Source organism: Piliocolobus tephrosceles, unplaced genomic scaffold (genome assembly GCF_002776525.5).
Source record: "Piliocolobus tephrosceles isolate RC106 unplaced genomic scaffold, ASM277652v3 unscaffolded_31873, whole genome shotgun sequence".
Taxonomy (NCBI): domain Eukaryota; kingdom Metazoa; phylum Chordata; class Mammalia; order Primates; family Cercopithecidae; genus Piliocolobus; species Piliocolobus tephrosceles.
Window position 1 is genome coordinate 504 of NW_022315280.1, and position 7,026 is coordinate 7,529.

At 39.9% G+C, this 7,026-nt stretch overlaps 1 pseudogene across 1 annotated transcript; it reads right to left on the reverse strand.

The window, feature by feature from the left end:
- Positions 1 to 1,414: 1,414 nt before the first annotated feature.
- On the reverse strand, positions 1,415 to 1,622 carry LOC113222547 (annotated as a pseudogene). The gene has a single exon (XR_003308450.1). The product of XR_003308450.1 is annotated as a 60S ribosomal protein L39 pseudogene (transcript).
- Between the last annotated feature and the right edge of the window lie 5,404 nt (positions 1,623 to 7,026).

Here is a 7,026-nt window from a genome sequence, read left to right on the forward strand (position 1 = left end):
ATATAAGGGTCAGAATAGCAAAAGCAGAAAGTGTTTTTTAAGAATTTAGAAAACTGCCCATAATTTAAAGCCATATTTTTTCTCAAGCTTAAAAACTGTTTTCAGTGACACTTTGACTGTCCCATTCTAAAAGTAATATTAATAATTTTTTCATAAATGAACAATTAGACAGTGATGAATAATAGAGTGACTATTATTTAAATGAGTCTAAGAGTCATTCAGTGATTTTGGTGTCAGTACTTTATTGCTATTTTTGTGCCATATATCTGGTAGCCAAAAGAGTATGAGCCATTTCTTGATCTGTAGAGATGGGTTTACATCCAAGGAATTATATAATGAATGCATGAGTTAGAGTCAAGTTGCAGCAAGCACCTGAGGGGCTGAAAGAAAGATTGCCCTGGAAGAAAGTGGCCTCAGGCAATTTGGAAACCCAGTTCTGCTCAATCTTCATTATGGATCTGGAAAAGAAATGGTTCTCTGACCTCCCTTGCTTGGGTTTGAAACTCAGATTTAATCTCATAACATTTAAAATGTAAGTGAATCAAAGATCAATGTCAATGTCACATTAAAAAGAGTATTTGGGATGGAGTACATACAGCATAAATATTTTTCCTGTATAATGTTTTTACTGTAATGGAAAATCTAAGAAGCATTGGCACCACAGTCGGATCTCAGTGACCTGAGTTTGCTGTGATCTCTATGGAGTCATGATCCCCTTTTTCTGAACAACTCCAATTCTCCCTTCAAGTGCCTACTTTTCTTACTCCTGCCTTTCTGTTTAACATTATAGGGAGCCCTTAAGGTCCCAGAGTCCTTATTCTTTTTTATTATTATTATTATTATACTTTAAGTTCTAGGGTACATGTGCATAACGTGCAGGTTTGTTATATATGTACACCTGTGACATGTTGGTGTGCTGCACCCATCAACTCGTCAGCACCCATCAACTCATCATTTACATCAGCTATAACTCTCAATGCAATCCCTTCCCCCTCCCCCCTCCCCATGATAGGCCCTGGTGTGTGATGTTCCGCTTCCCGAGTCCAAGTGATCTCATTGTTCAGTTCCCACCTATGAGAACATGCGGTGCTTGGTTTTCTGTTCCTGTGATAGTTTGCTGAGAATGATGGTTTCCAGCTGCATCCATGTCTCTATAAAGGACACAAACTCATCCTTTTTTATGGCTGCATAGTGTTCCATGGTGTATATATGCCACATTTTCTTTCTTTTTTTTTTTTTTCTTTTTCAAATGAAAGGCCTCACATATTCATTACTGAATGCAGCCAACCAACGCATTCATAATAGATTCAGAGAGGAAAATACATCGAACTCTCCAGAGAGTGGTGACATTTTCAGTTTGATATGGTAATGTGATTGTGACCTTCAGACAGCACAAATATATGTGCCATCTCACGGGCAGTTCCTTGCAGACCCAGCTTGGTTCTTCTCCAATGTCTCCTTTTGGAGTTGTACCTTATTTTATTTCCAGTTTTCATCCGAATCCACTGGGGAATGGGACGATTTTGCTTTTGTTTCTTGGCCAGGAATCGCTTAATCCTGAAAGTCTTGTGAGAAGACATGGCGAGAAGTGGAGGCAAGAACACACCACGATGGTGGAGAAAGGAAAAGAGGGCCACATTTTCTTAATCCAGTCTGTCACTGATGGACGTTTGGGTTGATTAGAAGTCTTTGCTATTGTGAATAGTGCCGCAATAAACATATGTGTACCTGTGTCTTTAGAGCACCATGATTTATAATCCTTTGGGTATATCCCCAGTAATGGGATGGCTGGATCATATGGTACATCTAGTTCTAGCTCCTTGAGGAATCACCATACTGTTTTCCATAATGGTTGAACTAGTTTACAATCCCATCAACAGTGTAAAAGTGTTCCTATTTCTCCACATCCTCTCCAGCACCTCTTGTTTCTTGACTTTTTAATGATTGCCATTCTAACTGGTGTGAGATGGTATCTCATTGTGGTTTTGATTTGCATTTCTCTGATGGCGAGTGATGATGAGCATTTTTTCATGTGTCTGTTGGCTGTATGAATGTCTTCTTTTGAGAAATGTCTGTTCATATCCTTTGCCCACTTTTTGATGTGGTTGTTTGCTTTTTCTTGTAAATTTGTTTGAGTTCTTTGTAGGTTCTGGATATTAGCCCTTTGGCAGATGAGTAGATTGCAAAAATTTTCTCCCATTCTGTAGGTTGCCTGTTCACTCTGATGGTAGTTTCTTTTGCTGTGCAGAAGCTCTTTAGTTTAATGAGATCCCATTTGTCAATTTTGGCTTTTGTTGCCGTTGCTTTTGGTGTTTTAGACATGAAGTCCTTGCCCATGTCTATGTCCTGTATGGTATTACCTAGGTTTTCTTCTAGGGTTTTTATGGTATTAGGTCTAACATTTAAGTCTCTAATCTATCTTGAATTAATTTTCGTATAAGGAGTAAAAGAAGGATCCAGTTTCAGCTTTCTACTTATGGCTAGCCAATTTTCCCAGCACCATTTATTAAATAGGAAATCCTTTCCCCATTTCTTGTTTTTGTCAGGTTTGTCAAAGATTAGATGGCTGTAGATGTGTGGTATTATTTCTGAGGACTCTGTTCTATTCCATTAGTCTATTTATCTGTTTTGGTAGCAGTACCATGCTGTTTTGGTTATTGTAGCCTTGTAGTATAGTTTGAAGTCAGGTAGCATGATGCCTCCAGCTTTGTTCTTTTGACTTAGGATTGTCTTGGCAATGTGGGCTCCTTTTTGGTTCCATATGAACTTTAGAGCAGTTTTTTCCAATGCTGTGAAGAAACTCATTGGTAGCTTAATGGGGATGGCATTGAATCTATAAATTACCTTGAGGGGTATGGCCATTTTCACGATATTGATTCTTCCTATGCATGAGCATGGTATGTTCTTCCATTTGTTTGTGTCTTCTTTTATTTCATGAGCAGTGGTTTGTAGTTCTCCTTGAAGAGGTCCTTTACATCCCTTGTAAGTTGGATTCCTGGGTATTTTATTCTCCTTGAAGCAATTGTGAATGGGAGTTCATTCATGATTTGGCTCTCTGTTTGTCTGTTACTGGTGTATAAGAATGCTTGTGATTTTTGCACATTAATTTTGTATCCTGAGACTTTGCTGAAGTTGCTTATCAGCTTAAGGAGATTTTGGGCTGAGACAATGGGGTTTTCTAAATATATAATCATGTCATCTGCAAACAGGGACAATTTGACTTCTTCTTTTCCTAACTGAATACCCTTGATTTCTTTCTCTTGCCTGATTGCCCTAGCCAGAACTTCCAGCACTATGTTGAATAGGAGTGATGAGAGAGGACATCCCTGTCTTGTGCCAGTTTTCAAAGTGAATGCATCCAGTTTTTGCCCATTCAGTGTGATATTGGCTGTGGGTTTGTCATAAATAGCTCTCATGATTTTGAGATATGTTCCATCAATACCGAATTTATTGAGCGTTTTTAGCATGAAGGGCTGTTGAATTTTGTCAAAGGCCTTTTCTGCATCTATTGAGATAATCATGTGGTTTTTTTCTTTGGTTCTGTTTATATGCTGGATTACATTTACTGATTTGCATATGTTTAACCGTCCTTGCATCCCATCATGGTGGATAAGCTTTTTGATGTGCTGCTGGATCCAGTTTGCCAGTACTTTATTGAGGATTTTAGCATCAATGTTCATCAGGGATATTGGTCTAAAATTCTGTTTTTTTGTTGTGTCTCTGCCAGGCTTTGGTGTCAAGATGATGTTGGCCTCCTAAAATGAGTTAGGGAGGATTCCCTCTTTTTCTTTTGATTGGTATAGTTTCAGAAGGAATGGTACCAGCTCCTCCTTGTACCTCTGGTAGAATTCAGCTGTGAATCCATCTGGTCCTGGACTTTTTTGGTTGGTAGGCTATTAATTATTGCCTCAGTTTCAGAGCCTGCTATAGGTCTCTTCAGGTATTCAACTTCTTCCTGGTTTAGTCTTGGGAGAGTGTAAGTGTCCAGGAAATTATCCATTTCTTCTAGATTTTCTAGTTGATTTGCATAGAGGTGTTTATAGTATTCTCTGATGGTAGTTTGTATTTCTGTGGGGTTGGTGGTGATATCCCCTTTATCATTTTTTATTGTGTCTATTTGATTCTTCTCTCTTTTCTTCTTTATTAGTCTTGCTAGTGGTCTATCAATTTTGTTGATCTTTTCTAAAAACCAACTCCTGGATTCTTGATTTTTTGGAGGGTTTTTTGTGTCTCTATCTCCTTCAGTTCTGCTCTGATCTTAGTTATGTCTTGCCTTCTACCAGCTTTTGAATGTGTTTGCTCTTGCTTCTCTAGTTCTTTTAGTTGTGATGTTAGAGTGCCAATTTTAGATCTTTCCAGCTTTCTCTTGTGGGCATTTAGTACTTTAAATTTCCCTCTACACACTGCTTTAAATGTGTCCCAGAGATTCTGGTATGTTGTATCTTTGTTCTCATTGGTTTCAAAGAACATCTTTATTTCTGCCTTCATTTCGTTATGTACCCAGTAGTCATTCAGGAGCAAGTTATTCAGTTTCCATGTAGTTGAGTGGTTTTGATTGAGTTTCTTAGTCCTGAGTTCTAGTTTGATTGCACTGTGGTCTGAGAGACAGTTTGTTATAACCTCTGTTCTTTTACATTTGCTGAGGAGTGCTTTACTTCCAATTATGTGGTCAATTTTGGAATAAGTGTGATGTGGTGCTGAGAAGAATGTATATTCTGTTGATTTGGGGTGGAGAGTTCTGTAGATGTCTATTAGGTCCACTTGGTGCAGAGCTGAGTTCAATTGCTGGATATCCTTGTTAACTTTCTGTCTCATTGATCTGTCTAATGTTGACAGTGGGGTGTTAAAGTTTCCCATTATTATTGTATGGGAGTCTAAGTCTCTTTGTAAGTCTCTAAGGACTTGCTTTATGAATCTAGGTGCTCCTGTATTGAGTGCATATATATTTAGGATAGTTAGCTCTTCATGTTGAATTGATCCCTTTGCCATTATGTAATGTCCTTCTTTGTCTCTTTTGATCTTTGATGGTTTAAAGTCTGTTTTATCAGAGACTAGGATTGCAACCCCTGCTTTTTTTTGTTCTCCATTTACTTGGTAGATCTTCCTCCATCCCTTTATTTTGAGCCTATGTATATCTCTGCATGTGAGATGGGTCTCCTGAATACAGCAAACTGATGGGTCCTGATTCTTTATCCAATTTGCCAGTCTGTGTCTTTTAATTGGAGAATTTGGTCCATTTACATTTAAGGTTAATATTGTTATGTGTGAACTTGATCCTGCCATTATGATATTAACTGGTTATTTTGCTCGTTAGTTAATGCAGTTTCTGCCTAGCCTTGATGGACTTTACATTTTGGCATGTTTTTGCAATGGCTGATACCGGTTGTTCCTTTCCATGTTTAGCTTCCTTCAGGGTCTCTAGTAAGGCTGGCCTGGTGGTGACAAAATCTCTAAGCATTTGCTTATCTGTAAAGGATTTTATTTCTCCTTCACTTATGAAACTTAGTTTGGCTGGATATGAAATTCTGTGTTTAAAACCCTTTTCTTTAAGAATGTTCAGTATTGGCCCCCACTCCCTCCTGGCTTGTAGAGTTTCTGCCGAGAGATCTGCTGTTAGTCTGATGGGCTTCCCTTTGTGGGTCACCCGACCTTTCTCTCTGGCTGCCCTTAAGATTTTTTCCTTCATTTCAACTTTGGTGAATCTGGCAATTATGTGTCTTGGAGTTGCTCTTCTGGAGGAGTATCTTTGTGGCGTTCTCTGTATTTCCTGAATTTGAATGTTGGCCTGCCCTACTAGGTTGGGGAGGTTCTCCTGGATGATATCCTGAAGAGTGTTTTCCAACTTGGTTCCATTTTCCCCCTCACTTTCAGGCACCCCAATCAGACATAGATTTGATCTTTTTATATACTCCCATACTTCTTGCAGGCTTTGTTCATTTCTTTTTCTTCTTTTTTCTTTAGATTTCTCTTCTCACTTCATTTCATTCATTTGATCCTCAATCACTGATACTCTTTCTTCCAGTTGATCGAGTCGGTTACTGAAGCTTGTGCATTTGTCACGTATTTCTCATGTCATGGTTTTCATCTCTGTCAGTTCGTTTATGGCCTTCTCTGCATTAATTATTCTAGTTATCAATTCTTCCACTCTTTTTTGAAGATTTTTAGTTTCTTTGCGCTGGGTACGTAATTCCTCCTTTAGCTCTGAGAAGTTTGATGGACTGAAGCCTTCTTCTCTCATCTTGTCAAAGTCATTCTCTGACCAGCTTTGATCCGTTGCTGGCGATGAGCTGCGTTCCTTTGCAGGGGGAGATGCACTCTTATTTTTTGAATTTCCAGCTTTTCTGCCCTGCTTTTTCCCCATCTTTGTGGTTTTATCTGCCTCTAGTCTTTGATGATTGTGACGTACTGATGGGGTTTTGGTGTGAGTGTCCTTCCCGTTTGTTAGTTTTCCTTCTACCAGTCAGGACCCTCAGCTGTAGGTCTGTTGGAGATTGCTTGAGGTCACTCCAGACTCTGTTTTCCTGGGTATCAGCAGCAGAGGCTGCAGAAGATAGAATATTGCTGAACAGCGAGTGTACCTGTCTGATTCTTGCTTTGGAAGCTTCCTCTCAGGGGTGTACTCCACCATGTGAGGTGTGGGGTGTCTGTCTGCCCCTAGTTGGGATGTCTACCAGTTAAGCTACTCAGGGGTCAGGGACCCACTTGAGCAGGCAGTCTGACCGTTCTCAGATCTCAACCTCTGTGTTGGGAGATCCACTGCTCTCTTCAAAGCTGTCAGACAGAGTCCTTTTCGTCTGCAGAGGTTTCTGCTGCTTTGTTTTTGTTGTTGTTGTTGTTGTTTAGCTGTGCCCTGTCCCCAGAAGTGGAGTCTGCAGAGACAGGCAGGGCTCCTTGAGCTGCTGTGAGCTCCACCCAGTTTGAGCTTCCCAGCAGCTTTGTTTACCTACTTAAGCCTCAGCAATGGTGGGCACCCCTCCCGCAGCCTTGCTGCTGCCTTGCAGCTGGATCACAGACTGCTGTGCTAGC